At 41.4% G+C, this 18847-nt stretch overlaps 1 protein-coding gene across 1 annotated transcript in view; it reads left to right on the top strand.

Annotated features, from left to right (window-relative positions):
- The window catches only part of LOC128299376 (furin-like protease 1, isoforms 1/1-X/2), a 130056-nt gene that overhangs the window by 46670 nt on the left and 64539 nt on the right, over positions 1 to 18847 (top strand). The gene's annotated exons all lie outside the window — the stretch shown is intronic.

The raw sequence follows: 18847 nt of genomic DNA, 5'->3' as shown, positions 1-18847 counted from the left end.
TCATTCTCACAGTGCACAGTCGGTTTTTGGTGTTTGGTTGCACGTACATTTATTAGATTTTATGTGATTTTGCGTAGACGCGGTAGACAGCATTCATGTGTATCATAAACCATCCGGTATCTTAAATTGGTGCGTTTTGAATTCGGTGGTATTAAACAATGTGGAGCAGCACTGGGTCTTATCGTAATATGATCAATATTGTGGAATGTGAGAACGATGTTGACAGGACATAAACGATGCCAAACCATTAATGCCAAAGTAATGCTAAAGTAAACATTTTACACCAAGTTTATCAGATGAAACGAAGCAAAATGTGCTCTCTAACGTTGAGCAAATGTGGGAAGAGATAACTAAAATTAAACTACATAGTTATCGAAACTTTCAACAAGTCTTAAATAAATAGAGATTTATCTAGACAAAAGGAATCGTGCTTGTTGATGCACGAGAAGAAAATGTCTAAAGTTTGAGGCATCCGTACCGCAAAAAAGGGGGAAATTAATGCTTTTTGCACAAGTTTGTTGGCCGTGCTGTTCGAAGGATTGTTGTTTTATGTCGCTAGGTTAGCTTTTTGTTGCTCTGATTCACTTTGGCAATGATAATACGTTTGTATTCCTCCGAATACAGCCAGCTTTAGGTCAGGCGTGGTGATTCGCATTGCTAAGCACAAGGGTTGCTCAAAAGAATACACAGCATCATGTAATTTTGAAGTTTGTCAAAACATATTCGTCATTTGCTTAGGTTGATTTAGGATTTTCGTAAAAAAAAGTTAAAGTATGATAAAGTAGTAGAAAAGCTTTCACATCTAAATGCTTATTTCGTACACGAAAAGCATCTAAAAACCATTCACACACTTGATCTCGAAACCCCTGTAAAGGCAAAAGGCCAATACTGGTTGGTATTGTGCAATACCGTTTCCTAGATTCCTTTTCCGCATCGTGTGTGTGTCCGCAAGTGTTGTTGTGTTGTTGTGTTAGCCATACAAGAAGGAAGTAACACGAAGTTGACTGTGGTCAACAAGCAATTTCTTAAATGGCCATTCCGGAGTCATCGATTGCCAGTATCCGGAATCACCACTGTGTTGTAGCGTTGGGCACCTTTTTGCCGTACGTGGCCGCCCGCCTACCCTTTTCCCTGAGATATGTCTCCCGGCCACGTTCTCCTCTCGTGTGTCGACGAGACACAAACGACGGTTGGCCCTTTCTGGATATTGGTCGTACCGTTTGGTTGACGATGTGTGTTGCATTGCAGCACCAAACCCCAGAAAGCATCATCGTCGTGTAAGCAACCAAGCTAAACTAAACAAAGCAGCAGGGTTATGTTAGTTTAAAGTTGCTGCTGTTAAGTGACATGAAAACAGTTGCTTCCCAGGGCGGGCGTTATCTGGGAAAGAGGGATGCGCCGGCTGTATCGGAACAGCAATATCGTATGCAGAGGCACCGGAAAGCTGGAATGTGGTACGACGGCAGGTGAACAAACATTTTGATTTGATTGTGTTCGGTGATTGGTCTTCCATAGTTTGATAACATTTACTGGACGGTTTATAGTTGTTTAACTATTAATTGTACAAGCGACAGTGCCTAACTCAGTAAAGCGATCAAACTGGCTAGAGCTATGTTGCGATTTTATGAACATAAATTATGAAACAAATCGGAAGCACTGCAGGACGACCTTTTACAATCAAAGTTTGCACAATCAGTTGCTTCAGCAATATTTTAAAAGCTTCAAGATGCAAGATTTCCAAAGGTCAGTGTTGGTTTCTATCAAACGTTTTTACGATTATCACACTTTACACCGATTTCTTCGGGGAGGCTAGGGAAAAATAATAATAAAAAAGTACCCACCCCAGTACAGTGCGCGCGTTCTCGACCTCTCCGACCGTAGTCGGAGCTGAACGCCACTGAACGCGACGGTAAAGGTTTTCTGGATTGAAGTGGAATTTTTTTGCCCGGGCAAGTGTGAAAACTGTGGATTTTCGACTCGTGTACCCCCTAAGTGTGTAGTGCCCGTGTCGTAGTAGTAGGCCACTAAACATGTTGCTGTGTGATGTTTTTGTTCTCGACTTTCGGGTTTTGCGGTGTGGGGACCGGAGGATCTTTGGAAGAGAAGCGGTGTGCTATTCGAGGTGTAGCGTGTAGTGACTTAATCCGCCGCCACGTCCTGAACGGACGCGGGGCAATGTTTACGGTTATCATGAGTATGTTTAAGTACGGGTTCAAGTACTGAAACTACGCCAAGCGCCTTAACACGTTCGATAGTATGGTCTAAGAACAGCGTGCGGCAAACAACCCGAACCAAACCGAACGGTTCAAGAGCTGAGCTGCTGGGCAGTTATGCTGAGGTACGATTGTACGATGCGAAGGTCATCAACGTGCCAAATTCGGTCATATAGAGGATCAGCAAAAGCTTAGAATTGTTCGGCGGACTAGATAAAGGATAGTCGTCCTTGCGATGGAGAAGGAAATTAAGCGCGTAATTAATGGCCGCCCATACTGTACGGTAGCTTTCGCTAGATTTTAGTGTCTGTTTTGGTTTCTACACAGTCTACCTGAGCATTCTACGTTTGAAGTATACACTTTTTTTGCAATAGATAACATACATTTCAACACCAAGATCAACAACCATAGTCTTGGAGCATGTCGATATACCCGTCTTTAAGAAACTAATGCGATACTCTCTGATTTCTTGCGCATTAAATAAAAGAACACGCGATTTTGCCTGTGGTTGATGTCGCTGTGTGTCCACTCTGTTTTATTTCCGTCTGTCATTGAACTGTCAAATTTTAGCTTGACTGTCAGTTACGTTACGTTTACGTTTATATGCTATGTTTAGTTGCTGGAGTTTAACCGCTACAGTACATTCATTTCAACTTCGCTTGTAACTGCACAGTTAACGTTATGGCTTTTTGCTTCATTTTATTGGTATGATTGAATTTTATCATATCCGCAGTAGAGAAGTGCTTTAAAAATCGATGAACAGATTGATGTGTTACCATGCTCCGTCCTGTCAATAGCTTGGTTATGATGGATATAGGTTTAAATTTTTACGAAGTGCTTAGGCCAACTTTATGTCACGGTTATATCTGATGTGATTGTGCTTTTTAATCGTTCAGGAAGTTATTACACCGTTACATGAACGATACATGAAATCGAAGTACAAAGGACTATTTATGAGTTGTTAATTTGTTAGCCGTTGAATGGATGTACGGGAGAGTTCCAATGTGTTTATCGCGACAGATGCATACCTATACCATTTTGTTATTACTATTTTGTTTTTATTTACTTTATGTTTTTTGTGTATTTTTTTCTATTTTATTTTTCTATGTATTTTTTTTATTTTTTGCATAGAAATTCAAAGCATAGAATTCTAGTTAAAAGTGTTCTAAAATTCCGATTAATGTTACTAATTTTATTCTTCTTTTGTATGTATTGATATCAGTTATAAACAACCACCACCGTAAGCTAATCAATGAAATGCGTAAAATCAACACACTCGAACAACAAACGATATTTGTAGTGTTTTTTCTTCATGTAGTTTATCTCCATTGGTAGATAACCACGGTATTATTGATTATTTCCACTAATTACTAGCACACTGCGGTGAAGAAAGTTTATCCGTGTAACTCGTTGAAGTTCATTCCTTCCGGGGCGAGTATGTTTGTGGTAAACCGCGGTATGACAAATATTGACGAGGACGAGGTTCGTAGAATCGCACCCAACCGTAGCCGCGGATCAAAGCTAAAGCTCACGTGCTCCAGCTGCCGTGTAGGGGGGGAAGTGGAAAAGTATACAAACAAAGTTCAATTTTTCTTCAGTACCAAGAGCATCGATCACGGTTAACTTCTCGACCAATCTTAGTCAGCTGTTGGGGATTAGTGTTCGCATTTAAACGAACACTGCCTGGACGAAGCTACTTACGGGAAAACTTACAGGGGGGGAAAAAACTCTAACCCAATCTCACCCTATTCGTCTACTCGTCGTGACTATGATTAATCACGAAAGTGCGAAGGTAAATCGCTTCGTTTCGGTGTAAGCTTCATTAATTTTATTTTCTCGCCAGTTTTTCCGAGCCCATGTGTGCGCTGGTGAGAAGCTTGAGAGCTGAGCGCTAGCCTATGGCCGGACAGCAAGAAACACCAAAGGAAGTTTAACTGGAGCACTACATTTTCCGAACGTTGTTTAGACTGATAAATGGATGTATTGGGTATGGTTCAATCGACACGAGATGTTTCTAAGCAGCGTTGCCATGGGGTTCATTAGAACGCGCGAGGTAGTATTAATTACTATTTTCTTGCACTTTTAGTTGAAACGGGTTGATAAGAAAACGTTATATTTTATTGTACACTGTGCGGATTGATTTGGCAATTAATTTGATCATTCCGATGCTTAGAAGAGAGTTTTCGATTAATTTCAATCGACTGTCTGAGATTGCCATCTCGCGATCCACCTATAGTGCGTGCAATGTAAGATGCCGTCAATCGCTACGAGATCAAACGCTTCGTACTGATTTGGTTTTTGGACGGTTTGGATGAGGGCAGTTGCGGAAAGATTTTGTCTGTCACTCACCGCACGAAACTCGCTGTATGTTTTTAAATAATTATCTGATGTTGATCGGGAACAGAGAGGTAATATTCCTTCGCGAAAATAACAGATGCTCAATCTGGGGGGAAATGGATAAATTAAAGCAGCACAAAAAAAAGTTCAATGTTTGGTGTCCTACAATTTAATAAACAATCTCACAGCACATTAGATACCGTGAATGGTGAAGCATTATCTTTTTTTTTTCATCAACAAATCCCCCCCTGAGGGTGCATCATCATCAATATGGGGCATCAGATCGTCGCCGGTAGAATGAATAAGTAATCTAAAATTAATTTTTAATTGCTTCTCCAATTTTCCGTAAGCCTCTCCGCTTTTTTTTTCGCATCCCCTGCAGTGGAGCGGAAGGGTGCGAGGGTCGGCAACCGATTTCCGTTACCGGATTAACGGAACCAAAGGAAAAATGGAAAATAACACTTCAACAAACGATCCGTTTTCGGTGGTTGATGCTTGGAACAGACTCCTCTCACCCACTCACACACTCGCCCCTGCTTGTTCTCAATCAATTGGTTAAGAAAATATCGATTTCCATTTGCAGCCATTTAAGGGGACTTACGGGAGATTAAATTGTCGCTTTCCTGCCTTCATTTTCTTTTCCGCTGGGATAGTGGAATCGAGATTCGATTTCGGACAATTCTGCATGGAGTATCGGGTGGAAAACAGCTGGTGGCGGACTAAAGCAAAGAGAAAACAAACACGAACGAGAAGGGGAAGAAAATGTTTCGATTCCATCCCCCCCCACCCGTGTATCAAGAACGTTCTATCCGGAAGCTTGCTCCACCGAGAGGGCTCCGGGGGGTACAGTGTGAAGCAGGATTGGAGCAATGAAATTTTATGGCCCGTCACGAATTTTTTCGGCACCATTTGTGTCCGGTTTTCACTTTCACTACACTCGCCGACGCCGAAGATAGAGCACGGAGCGACGACAGGGCTCCACTGTTTGTTGTCCTCATCATCGCGGGTGCTGTGCTGTCAATGGGATTTGCTATTTCCTGCCATGCACTGGTGGCCTGTTTAAGGGAAGCGTTCACTATTACCACAGTCCCCTGGAGGATGTAGCGTCTGAACGACGTTCAGATGAGTCCTTCATTGCTCGTTTAGGAGCTTACAGGAGCTTTATTTGAATGGTGATTACGACGCTGGAAAGGTCATGTCGTGTGTGCTGCGTGCTGTAGATGTAAAGATGTATTCGAGTGATGCGTAAAGCTCCCCAGAGGTCCTGAGGGTTTACTCAGGTATCTGCTTTATTGCTGCGTTTAATGGGGTAGCCAGTGCAAGAAAGCCAATGTGTCGTTATAATTGGAATAGATTTGCTAATGCATAATGAAACCAACAGCGCGGACATTGCAAAATCGTTAAGCACACTTAAAGCGAGAGGGAAATTATACCTTTAGTTGCTTTACAAAACATCCTCTTACGCAAATCAAAATATAGTTGGGCCTCTGTGGTTTACGAATTAAATAGAAGACATATAACGACCGGGTGCAATAAGACACTCTTTAAGCAATTAAGAACTTATTATCGTACAATTAAATAATAATTAAATGCTACGCTGGCTTTCTGCGCATGACATTCCATCGGCTTGAAATATATTTAATTAGTTTTGCAAACAATTCTAACGGATGTGCTAGCTTCGTCAGACAAGATTTGCATGGTTCCTACTAGAGATGTGCACGCTGAGTAAGAGTGAGTGAGTGATTTGAAACCTTCGAGAGAGTGAATGAGTATAAATCAGCACGAACTCCAAAAGGAGTGATAAAACACTTTGTCTCACTCCTATTCATCGATTTCATTCCAAAACGTGTAATAAAACACTGTCACTCTCTTTTACACTCTTCCTATTTTACTCAATGTTTACAATCCAACAAGAGAAACAACACATTTTACTCACTCTTACTAACCCAAAATCCCCTGGCGGGCATTAAAATGCAAAGAGAGTGACAAACCACGTTTGCTCGCTCATCATCAGCGTTTACAATCTCAAAAGAGTGATAATACTCTTTTACTCAATCTTGCAGAGTGATTATAATCTAAAGAGTGATAAAACAGCTTTACTCACTCTTGAGTGAGATTCTAGTCGGCACAGAGAGTGAGAGTGAGTATACACGCAAAAGAGTGGTAAAATCATTGTAGGGTAAAACACGAGTTTTCTCAACTTTGTAATAACAGCCAAAACTGCGTGCTTTCAGGTTCGTATGTATAACGATGACTACTCTCGTTTATTTCTAACAAATACAACTAAGTTCGCTGGTCGACTGTTTAAGTTCGCTGGTCGACGAGTTCGATAGTAGTTGCTATAAAAACGCAATAATTCATCTATAATAATAATAATTTCTCTCTCCCGCTCCACAGCGCAATAATTCACTCAACATACTCCCCGCGTTGAAATTCTAATTTCAATAATTAAATTCCTATTTATGATACAGGTAATAGACAAATTTCCGAAATTGCTCGTTTGTACTCTCCTCGATTAGTTCTTAATGTAACTACCCTGGTCAGCCCACCTTGCCCAGGATGTACTTGTACGATTCTACCTAAAGGCCATTGGAAGGGAGGGCAGTTCTGTTCCTTAATCAAGACTAATGCACCTTCCTTGATTCGAATCCTTTCGTTCCATTTCACTCTATTCTGAAGCTCTGGAAGGTATTCGCTAGTCCATCTCTTCCAAAATTGTTGTAACATTGTTTGCACTAATTGCCATCTAGATAGTCTGGACAGTTTCAAATCTAAATATGATGGTTCAGCTAAGGTTTGCATTTCACGACCGATCAAGAAATGTGCAGGTGTTAAGGCGGTTAAGTCACAAGGATCATTAGAGCACGGGACTAACGGTCGCGAATTCAACACTGCTTCTATCTGTGTAAGAGTCGTATTCAGTTCCTCATATGTTAATCGATGGCCTCCTACAATTCGTGTAAGATGGTGTTTTACTTGTTTAACTCCAGCTTCCCAAATTCCTCCAAAATGGGGGCTCCGCGGTGGTATGAACGACCACTCAATTCCACGACTGGTGCACTCGTAAATTATTTTCTTTGCATTTTCCTCGTCAGCAAACATGTTGGCTAATTCCTCCAATTCATTTCGTGCTCCAACGAAATTTGTAGCATTATCTGAAAAGATCTTAAGCGGAAGACCTCTGCGGCTGATAAAACGACGAAGGGCGGCTAGAAATGCATCAGTGGATAAATCTGATACCAGTTCGAGGTGTATTGCGCGAGTTGTCATACAAACAAATAAACACACGTACGCCTTCACGATTAACGGTCTTCTACCAATTGCACATGATTTGATTGCAAATGGTCCAGCAAAATCTACACCACTTTGATAAAATGCTGGAGCTGGTTGTACTCTGTATGATGGTAAATCACCCATCAATTGGTGAATCGTAGTCGGGTTCGCCTTGTAACATGTAACACACTTTGCAATGACCTTTCGTATGGTCGATTTCACTCTTAGCGGCCAAAATCGCTGACGTACCACGGCTAATAGTCCCCGTTGTCCTAGATGTAAGTTCGTTTCGTGTAAATGTCTTACAAGAATCTCAACAAACTTATGATTTGCTGGTAGTACGATCTGATGCCTACTATCATAGGGAATGCACGCTCTCTTTAATCTTCCTCCAACTCGCAAAATATCATCCACAGGATCGATAAATGGCTTAATATTTAACAATTCATGGTTCGCACTACCATTTTCCAAAGCTCGAAATACACTCGCAAATGATTCCCTTTGAATGCACCGCACGATCACTTTCAACCCATTTTCTACCTCCACTGACGTTGGTATATCTTTCACTATATCACTGCTTCTACACGCGATGTATTTTGTGAAACGCACAAGGTAAGCCATGAATCTTAAAAGTTTTTTGTAATCATTGGTACACTCAAAATTCAACTTCACCCCTTTCACTGTAGTCGCCATCAATGTCACTTTACATTTTAATTCTGGAACCTTTACGTTCATCTCGGGAATCGCTTGGGTTTCTAATGCGCTTGTCGTTCTTAGAAAACTAGGACCACTCCACCACTTTATGTTTTGTACTAATCGTTTAGGGGTTTCACCACGCGAGATAATATCTGCAGGATTGTTCTTGGTTGATACATAACGCCATACATAGTTTTTGGTAATATTTTGAATATCCCGAACACGATTCGCAACATATGGTTGTAGTTCCTCAGGAGGATGTCGAATCCATGCTTCTACAATTTGTGAATCTGTCCATAAGCACACTATATCGAATGATACATCAATCGCCCTTATCACTTTATCGATCAATCGCGCTAGTAACTGTGCTGCTAGTAGTTCTGCACGCGGTGTCGTGATAGCCTTTCGCTTCTGTATTTTAGTTGGCAGTAGACGCGATTTACTAAAAACAAGTTTCACCTTTATGTCATTTTCTTCATCAATACAGCGACTATACACACAGGCTCCATACGCATTATCGGATGCGTCTGCAAATCCATGTAGCTCTATCACCTTTGGATGAATCGCGAAAATCCAACGTGGCACCTTCAGATGGTTTAAATGGATTAACTCATTGCGTAAACAAATCCATTTATCAACTATAACTTGTGGCACTAATTCATCCCATCCAGTATGTAACTCACTTACTTCTCGAAGTATTAACTTTGCTAACGTTATCACAGGGCCCACAAGTCCTAATACATCGTAGATTTTCGCCACTTCACTTAATATTTTCCGTCTCGTATTTGCCTCCCTTTGGCTGCAAGTAACGTCAAATGAATACCAATCTTCTACAGGATTCCACACTACACCAAGCGTTTTCACTGAGATTGATGAGGTTTTGTCTATTACGTCCAACTTGTAACCACGATCCTTTTCTGCGACATTCCTTAACACTTCTCTACTATTAGAACACCATTTGTGAGCGCCAAAACAAGCCTTTCCCAGGATCTTCTCCAAATCACTCTGTAATTTGCACGCTCGCTCCAAATCATTTTCACCAGCAATAATGTCATCAACATAGGTATTTTGTTCCAGTACCTTAGCTGCCTCTGGGAACTCATCCTTGTGGTCCAGTGCTGTCTGCATCAACGCCATAGTGGCTTGAAATGGTGATGGCGTTAATCCGTATGTTACTGTATCCAATTCATACACCTCAATTGGATGTGTAGCAGAATATCGCCACAGGATTCTCTGGAAGCGAGTGTCTGGTGGAGACACCCGGATTTGGCGATACATTTTTGGTATGTCAGCAGTTATAGCGTAGCGAAAACTTCTGGAATTCAACAATATAGAGCAGAGCTCTCTTTGAACTGTCGGACCCTTTCTTAGCACATTATTAAGTGCTATACCATTCGAACTAGTTGCCGATCCATCAAAAACTACTCTTAGTTTAGTCGTTGTGCTGGATGGTTTCAGTACAAAATGATGCGGTATATAATATACTTCGTTTAGGTCTTCATTCGACGTTGTAACCTTCCTCATATGACCTAATTCCGCATATTCACGCATGAATCCGGAATACTGTTCCTGTAGTTCTGGTTGCTTGGCTAGGCGTCTTTCTATTGTAATCAGCCGCTTCGTGGCCATCTCCTTTGAATCGCCTAACATCTCACGGTTGGGTTTGAATGGAAGACGAACCCAAAATCTTCCTTCAGTGTCTCGACGGTATGTACTTTGAAAATGTGCCATAGTTTCATCGTCGTCTCGCGTTGGAATATCTTCATCACAAGTTTCAATCTTGTAGAACTTTGTAAGTATATCAGCTAACGTATCGTTGGTCGTTTGGCAAAATGTCTTGGCAATTACTTGGATACCAGTATTAATCACTCCTCCTGCTGTCCATCCTAACGTTGTATTGGTCAGTATTGGAAGGTTGTCTCCCATCTTCACTTGATTAGGTTTAATCAATTGCCAAAACCATTCTGAACCGATTAACAAATCCACTCTACCTCTTGTGTTGAATGTAGGGTCTGCTAACTCTACATCTTCTGGAATGTGCCATTTGGCTACATCAAATGAACTTTGTGGTAAGTCTGTAGTAATCTTAGGAGTGATCAGCACGTTAACATCGAACACATAGTTTCCAACACATGACGCTACTTTCACGTTCATTTCCTGGTTAATTTTAACCTGAGTTCCGTTGAAGCCACTAACAATGAAATCGACGTTTTTTCTTTGTTGGTTAATTAAATCTGCCAAACGTGTAGTTATGAAATTCATCTGCGATCCCGAATCTAACAGCGCCCTGCACAGGTACGAGTTACCCCTTTTGTCGCAAACCTTCACTATTGCAGTGGATAATAATACTTGCTTCGTGGCGTCAGTTAGTGTTTGTGATGCATTAAGTGTAGCTCTCTCATGAACATTGCCACTAGTGAATTTAGCTTCATTACGAGGTTTAATTTCTGCATGTGTTCGGTGTTGCGTTTCATTAATTGGTGTTACTACTCTCTCAGCATTTAGTTGGTGTAACATTGTGTGATGTCGCTTCCGACATGATCGGCAATTGTAAATTGACTTACAGTCGGTCGAACGATGTCCTTTAAGAAGACAATTGAAACACAAACCCAAAGACTTCACCACATTAATTCGTTCTGATACGTTCATCGATCTGAACTTGTCACAGTTTGAAGTAACATGTGGTGCTTGACAAATTTCACATCCTCTGGCCGTTTCGTTGTTAACATTAGTAACAAGAGTTACACCTTTGGATAATTCACGTTTCTCGTGTCTTGAGTTCGCATGGTTTGTCTGTGCCATCAATAAAGCTGAGCTTTGGTCATCGATGAATTTCAAAAATGTTGCTAGCGTTAATTCATCGTCTCTGCATTCTGCTCGCTTTTGGCACCAAAGTTGCTTCGTTTCGGAATCAAGTTTGTTCACCAGTATATGAACTAGCCAAATGTCTCGACTGTCTAGTTGCATTGCACCCAATGCGCGTACCACCTCATCCGATACATCGTGCAACAGCCGTAAGCCGTCAGCGGATGGTTTGGTCATTGGTGTCTGAATCAGGAAACGATCTATATGTTTGGCAGCAGCTTCCAATGGTTTATCGTAACGTTGCTTCAATTTCTCCATCGCTGGCTCGTAATTACCGTCTTCTATCTTCAGGTGCGATATCAATGCAGCAGCTTCTCCTGACAAATTTGTCTTCAAAAAATATAACTTTTGGCTGTCTTGCAATGAACTGTTTCGATGAATCGCACTGTCGAATAAATCGTGAAATGAGGCCCATTGCAATATATCTCCGTCAAACTTCGGCAGGTTCATGCGAGGCAGCTTTAAATCACTACGGGGAACGGTAATATTGCTGCTGACGGTAGTTGACTCTGCATGTGGATGAAATGTGTTCGACATCACGCGTAAGAACTCTGCTTGCTGTTCAGCTAATAACTGGATGGCGTCTGCACCATTTTGTACGCCGTATGGTGGACCATGGGGTAGCGAGCTAAAACGATTGGTCATTGTTAATAAAGCCGTTTTGATGTCAGCAATACTCTCTTCGAATTTCGCCTGGTGCGAAATTAAATCACTGCGTTCGTCTTCTGTGGCACACTTTTCGATGATTTGCCCCTGCAGATGCTCGTATCGATTCCAGAGGTCATCAGCCTTTTGTAGATTCACGTTCACTCTCACTCCGTCGTATTCGGATGCTACTAACAGGTGTGTTATTTCCTTTAAATTCTGCACCCGCTCGTCTAATAACACTCTTTTTAGTAACAACGTCTTCATTGTCATCGCTATCCGGCTCGAAGGACCAAAAAAATGTAGGGTAAAACACGAGTTTTCTCAACTTTGTAATAACAGCCAAAACTGCGTGCTTTCAGGTTCGTATGTATAACGATGACTACTCTCGTTTATTTCTAACAAATACAACTAAGTTCGCTGGTCGACTGTTTAAGTTCGCTGGTCGACGAGTTCGATAGTAGTTGCTATAAAAACGCAATAATTCATCTATAATAATAATAATTTCTCTCTCCCGCTCCACAGCGCAATAATTCACTCAACAATCATTAATGCAGTGTAATACTTTTTTATGAATCTCAAAAGAGTGAGTAAAGGTTTCAAATCTTTAAACCCAAATCTTTGACTCTGATTCAAATCCTTGAAAAGAGTGATTATTCTCATCTCTAGTTCCTACGCACATCTGTTCTAACCGATCGATACTTCAGCTGATTTTTTCCGTCGTTCCCAGAAACATAGGCATAGGACAGGTAGGCAGGTATTTCAGACGTATCAACACAACCAAAACACATTGCATGCTTCGAGATCAGAATAATGTTAGCTTCGCTTTTGAAAAGCTTTCCACTCGGAAGAGCTTGTAATTTCAGATTGCGCAGATTCCGGTAATCTAAAATACGATGCGATGGTTCATCTTCAATCACCAGCAGCAGAACCGCGAGATACACAATCGCATATTAGCTTTAGATGGGGTTACTATCGCTAATCCAAACTGTGTCGGCGGATGCTGTTTTCAGAGAAAATATGATCGTGTAACCCCCTGCTCGTTCATCCAAACAATGCAAACTGCAGTGTGTGTAAGGCGCATTTCTGAGTATTGAATTACAATTTCGATTCAATTTAACGCGAAGGGCCCAGTTGTGAACAGTCTTCGGCATGATTGATTGTTGGCGATAAAGTATGAACAAGTTACTTTTGATCATCCTCTCTTATCCGTAATTGCATGATGTTTTACAAAATGCAATTTGAAGAATATGTGCCAATATTGTTATTTACGGTAGACTTGATCATGCAAATTATTATTTGGGCGGGTCATCAACCGGGTGTTGATAAAGTTCCGAACGAAGTGAAGAAATCTGAAACAAAAACTACTACATCACGGTTCTGCTGTACAACAAGCTTATGTTTTAAGAGGGTTATGTAAATTTACATTAATCGCGTGACTTGACGCGTGCGGCTGGGTCAAAAAAAAAATGTTACCGTTACCGTACTACGGTCTCACGCGTTCCGCCTTTTGTAAAATGCAGCCGAAACGAGAACATGCCCGAGAAGCGCGATACGGCGATCAAATGTTGCGTGTCACTTTCGCACCGCATACGGCGCTGTTCCAGCTGGCGCTCCCAACTGGCTCTGGCCCCTCGGTATACCCGTTTTTTCGGGTGTCGTGATTTCACGCACCCGTTATGTTTACTGTGCGAGGGTTATGAAAATTACGACACGGAACGTTGCGTTCCCCAAGCTGGGCAGTGGTGTGACCGGGAAATGCTTTAATCGTAGTGGTTTTCCCGTTTTTGGTTTGCTTCGTTAAAAAAAAAAACATTTGGACAGTTAAAACATTTGGACGACCTTTTTGACAGAAAAAAAACACTCCACATATGAACAAAATGCTATCTTCAAGGATTTATTTGTCTTCGTTGTACTATTTTTTTACATTGCAAACTACTTACCATTTTTTAAGTTGAACACAGGTTTATATGAACATATTCCTCTATCCTCGGATAAACCTTCGATAAAATAGATAATTTATAGAATTTTCAAAGCAATGGTCTCCTACGTAACGGGTCTCTAAGGTAGATCTCGAGGTAAAGATACTCGTAAGGATTATACCAAGGTCTGTGTAGGAAAGAGGTCGAGTAAAATAGAGCGATTTGACAAGTAGCCAAAAGTTCGTTACACGTGATTTGACGTTTGGACGTCATTTCCTTTTACATTCAAATATTTTGTGTGTAGTTGTGTTGATTAATCGGGCCGGTCATAGCAACAACATTTTTATTGTTTTGGTTAGAAATTTATGTCGCTGTTTTTCGATTTTAGTCCGGAATAAGATCTGCAGATCTGGCGATTGGTGTTAGGTATGATTGTTGTTCAAGGCAGGTGGGAAGGCAGAGCATCGGATTTTGAAAAGAAATAATTTGGCATCGAGTAGGTGAGGTTCTTCAAATATGAGGAAGAGGATGAGGCTCATCACATCTCCCGGTTCACAGTACGACGTGAAAGTCCGGTACCGTGTGATCAACCCTTGGTTTCAGAACACTAATAGGTGATGACCACACACCACTTTATAAAACCATTTACAGTTTGTTGTTTAAACTAAAGGCATTCAAAACGAAGGGAAACGACCAAGCTAATTGTGAAACTTCGCGATATAGTAAACAAGTAGGCTAGACGAAAGGAAAAAGTGTCACCTCGATTTGAGAGTGTGAGTGAGCATATTATGCATATTACACGGGCGACCAAACGTCAAATGAAATCCAAAATGGCGAACCTCTATCTTGGCTATTACTCGACCTCTACCTCGACACAGACCTTGGGATTATACTATTCTTTGATTATTTGAAGTTGTCTTTCGTTTGCTTCTAGTATTCTTGTTTCGGCATGCATGCATGCTTGTTTGTATATGCGCAATGTGTTCAGATTGTATCAAAAAGGACGCTAGGAAGAGAAAAGGGTTTCCAGTTTTTCGTGCAGTGCAAGAATTTTGCAAAAGAAAACATCCGGAATTCGAAGTTCTGAGAAGCACAGCCCTAGCATACTAAACAGTGTGTCACAGAGTTTGGTGATGTTGCGAAGATGGATGATGGGTTTGGACAGCACGAAAGAATTGGGGCAAGATATCATTATGCACTATTGTATGCGACAGTGTGATCTGTAGCTGCCGGAGGTCTTGTCAGGGTTTAGGCAGAACTAATGTTTGGTCCATATCGGAAATGATTTTTGCAATCGCTCAGTGTCCTTCCGAGCGTTCTACAAAGCTGTTCTGTGCGAGTAAGTGTGTTTGTGTGTGGTTGTCAGCACATGGACACCACTTTCGACCTTTCGCAGATTTGTGTTTGTCTCTCCGGGCGGACAAACCCCATCAGCTTTGGACGTATCGAGATCTGAGCCCCAAAGAACACAATGTATGTGTGGCGGTTGTGAGTCGCAAAGCACGTCCGCTATGTCAACTCATCAGACAGGAACGTGTAAGATTATTTGTGTACCTTGGCATGCCCTATCTACGTTTAGTTATTTAAACGGTGTGTCTGGCTACGGTACTCTCTGGCTGCAACTGTCCTGGAACGGTGTTGGGTTCGAATGGGGAGGTGCGAAAATTTCATCTTTATTTTCTAAAACCGTTGGTTGCTGACAAAAGGAGACAACGTCCGGCATACCATGGCAAAGTGTTGGCGAAACATGATTGGAATATATTTTTTTCATCATTAATTTTCCACGTGTTCGGCATTGAAACGAGGCGCGTTGGGAACTGCCATGATTAATATTGTAGTGCATAAATGTTCGATAATGTTGATACTTCATTTATATTTTTTATTCTGCTGTATGTTTAGAATAATCTAATATACACAAATGTACACATTTTTAATAGATTTATACATTTGTCTTACACTTTCTATACATATGATGGAAATGTTACTATTTTCTATATTTTTTAACGCTGCATATTACTGGTTCATGAGTTTAAAAAATCGGTAAAGATGCGCTCGTTTCTTTCACACACAGATTCGATTGAATTTGCGATCAGGTGTATTTTGGTGGATGTATTTTCGGAGCAATTGCTGCGTAAACGGCTGTACAATAACGGTAGCGCACAACACACACACCCAATCCTTGACGCGTGCATTATGAACGAGCTGTAACGATGATGAAGCGACCGCACGGGGATGAATTTCATGAATTTTATAATGTTACACACAACAGCTCGCTGCTGCTGCGTAAGATGCGAGTGCGCATCTTTATTCGCAGCAAAACGGATGCCGCAAACGGTCCCAAGCGATGTATATGGAACGGGGTATATTTTCGGCAGTGAAAGAAAGCGGCATTTGCTGCAAACTTAATTCACCAGATGAGCTTTATGCGAGGGTGAAGTGACGACGCGACGCGAAATCCAACCGCCACCTTTGCCCAACAACTTTCCGTGGCGTTCGTTTGCATATTGATGCGGGCAAACGGCGAGTTCAGCTGCGATGCCCGAATGCCCAGGTGTGTGCGGAGTTGACGATGGGAAAACGATGGTTTTGTTCCTTTTTATCAGCACGGCAGCGTACATTTTTGCACCGTTGGATTTGGAAGTGGATTCGTTTTATACGCGCAAAAGGGGAAACATTTGATGAACCAATCGTGCGCGATATTTGCAACGCAAGCGATCGAATTTTAAACAATTTTATCGTTTCACTAAGCTAAAGGGTTCTAAAGAAACTGGCTCGGAAAAGAGTAAGTTTTTAATGTCTGAATAAATTCGTTATATTGTATAACAATTTTTATAGACGAGTGAGACCTACTATTTTGTTGTTATTGTAGTGGTTGTAGTATTACTTTTCGATGCATTTTTGCATTTCATACAACACACAGGGAATGCAATTTTTATGCACTCACGCAACAGCTCTGCCCACGTGCCACGAGTGTCTGGTTTTGTCGGTTTCTCCTGGAAAAATGCCACGTGTCGATGAAAAATAAGACTACTCTCTGTGGACCATTGCGTGGCCTAACACAAGCAAAAGACAGAAGCATTCGTGGTGGTAAATGAAGACAAACAATCGTTCGATATTGGAAATATTAGAAGTACCTCCCGGGATGTGCATCAAAGTTACTTAAGCTAACAGAAACAGAAGTTCTATACCACTGTTAGTAAATACGGAGCGTGTCTGAAACGATTTATTTTATTTCTTCTGGGCGTAACGTTCTTCTAGGTAATGCTTGCCATTTCTGGCTTATTATATTTAATTCCACCACGTGGTCGGGCAGTTAGTCGTTCCTACGGTGGAACAGTTCTGTCTCGATGCTGTCGTGTGGACTTCTGCGTGTCGTGTGGAGTTCACTACTGGTGGTCCATTAGACTAGACTTGGACTTATGTATTGTATTGAGCACTGAACGAGATGTTTTGTTTGGGTTTAATTTAGCTAGGAATGATGAAAAATTAATTACTATTCGTTCGTGATATTTTGAGCAACTTCTAACAACCGGAAAACATAAGCGGATAGCTTGTAAATGTTAACCACAATAGTCGGAAACATAAAAAGGATGAACAATTCCTAGATTTTATAATTATCTCCAATGAAAATTACATTTCAACAGCAGAACAACATAATATGTTTCGCAATACAAGCGCTCTGCCGCTTAGATTCATTTGCTTTTTGCGTTGCGTTGCGAAAGCATTAAACTTTTCGGAAATCGCATTGATTGTGAGGTTGCCTGCGTCCAACTGCACTCCATTCGTTTGGGAGTATTCGTGCACCCGTGAATAATGTATTTACCGTAAATGGGGTGTGCTACACCACGGTACCGCTTGTTTGTTACCGATTGCTGACTGCGAAATCAATTTAATATTTTCTACTCTATCCTCCTCGTCTACCCATGTCGTCAACTGCACCGACCTCTCACGTTCAATTGCATCGCACGGCGCTGCATCTGACGCTGGAATTAAGGTCAAATGGGTTATCGCGTTTGAAATTGTCAGTATAACGGAACAACCATCTCTCGCGCAAAGCGTGCAGCCAAATTTGCTACGATATACCGTGGTTGGTTGGGTAGCATCATTGCGCTGATAGCTTTCCGCATTCGTTAATGACAAGTTATTTGTTTTACCTTGCGAAAATCGGCACGTGTGATGACAATTTGATATCAAATTTAGACGACAGGGCAACCAAGAAGTGATGGTCCTAATTACAGCTTGACGGCAGTATATTTGATCGGTTTGTAAACCCCGATCAAAGGAAAGACCGTTAACAGTAACGTCACCTCTACGTCCTATTTCGAAAGCCTATGTCACACCCACTAAACCTTTTACTTCGTTGGCTCGTGAGCAAATGTTGACCGTCGTGACGTAAAACTTCCACATGAAATGCGTCAGCGGCACTGTCATGAACCGTACCAGACCATTCATTGTGGGCGTAGAATGTATTGTAATACAGTTGGCAGCAGGTGAAATTCGATGTTAGATAATTAGTTTTCTTATCAAAGGCAAAAAGGTGGTAACACATCATTTCAGCATCAACCGCTGAAAGACGATACCCCCACGTCCACGTCCTCCCAAAATTCCCGTTTCCCGAGATGTCATAAATAATAATCGGGCTGGATTCTGGTTCAACTTTTCCAATATTCATTAATAAACTTCATCTATGCGTTTGTGGGTTTTTTGATGTTGTGTGGTGCTTAATGTGGATCTTAACAGTGAGTCATAGCATATGCAAGCGGTATTAGTAGACGATAGGCACTCGTAACGCAAGTCATAACAGGGTACAACATTCCAAACGGTAGAACTTGCGACCTCATATGATGTATATCTTAGGATGTTCGAGTAAAAGTTATACCTTCATTTGGACCTCCA

The sequence above is a fragment of the Anopheles moucheti genome, chromosome 2 (assembly GCF_943734755.1).
Source record: "Anopheles moucheti chromosome 2, idAnoMoucSN_F20_07, whole genome shotgun sequence".
Classification (NCBI taxonomy): Eukaryota; Metazoa; Arthropoda; class Insecta; order Diptera; family Culicidae; genus Anopheles; species Anopheles moucheti.
This window is presented reverse-complemented; position numbering and strand designations above follow the sequence as displayed.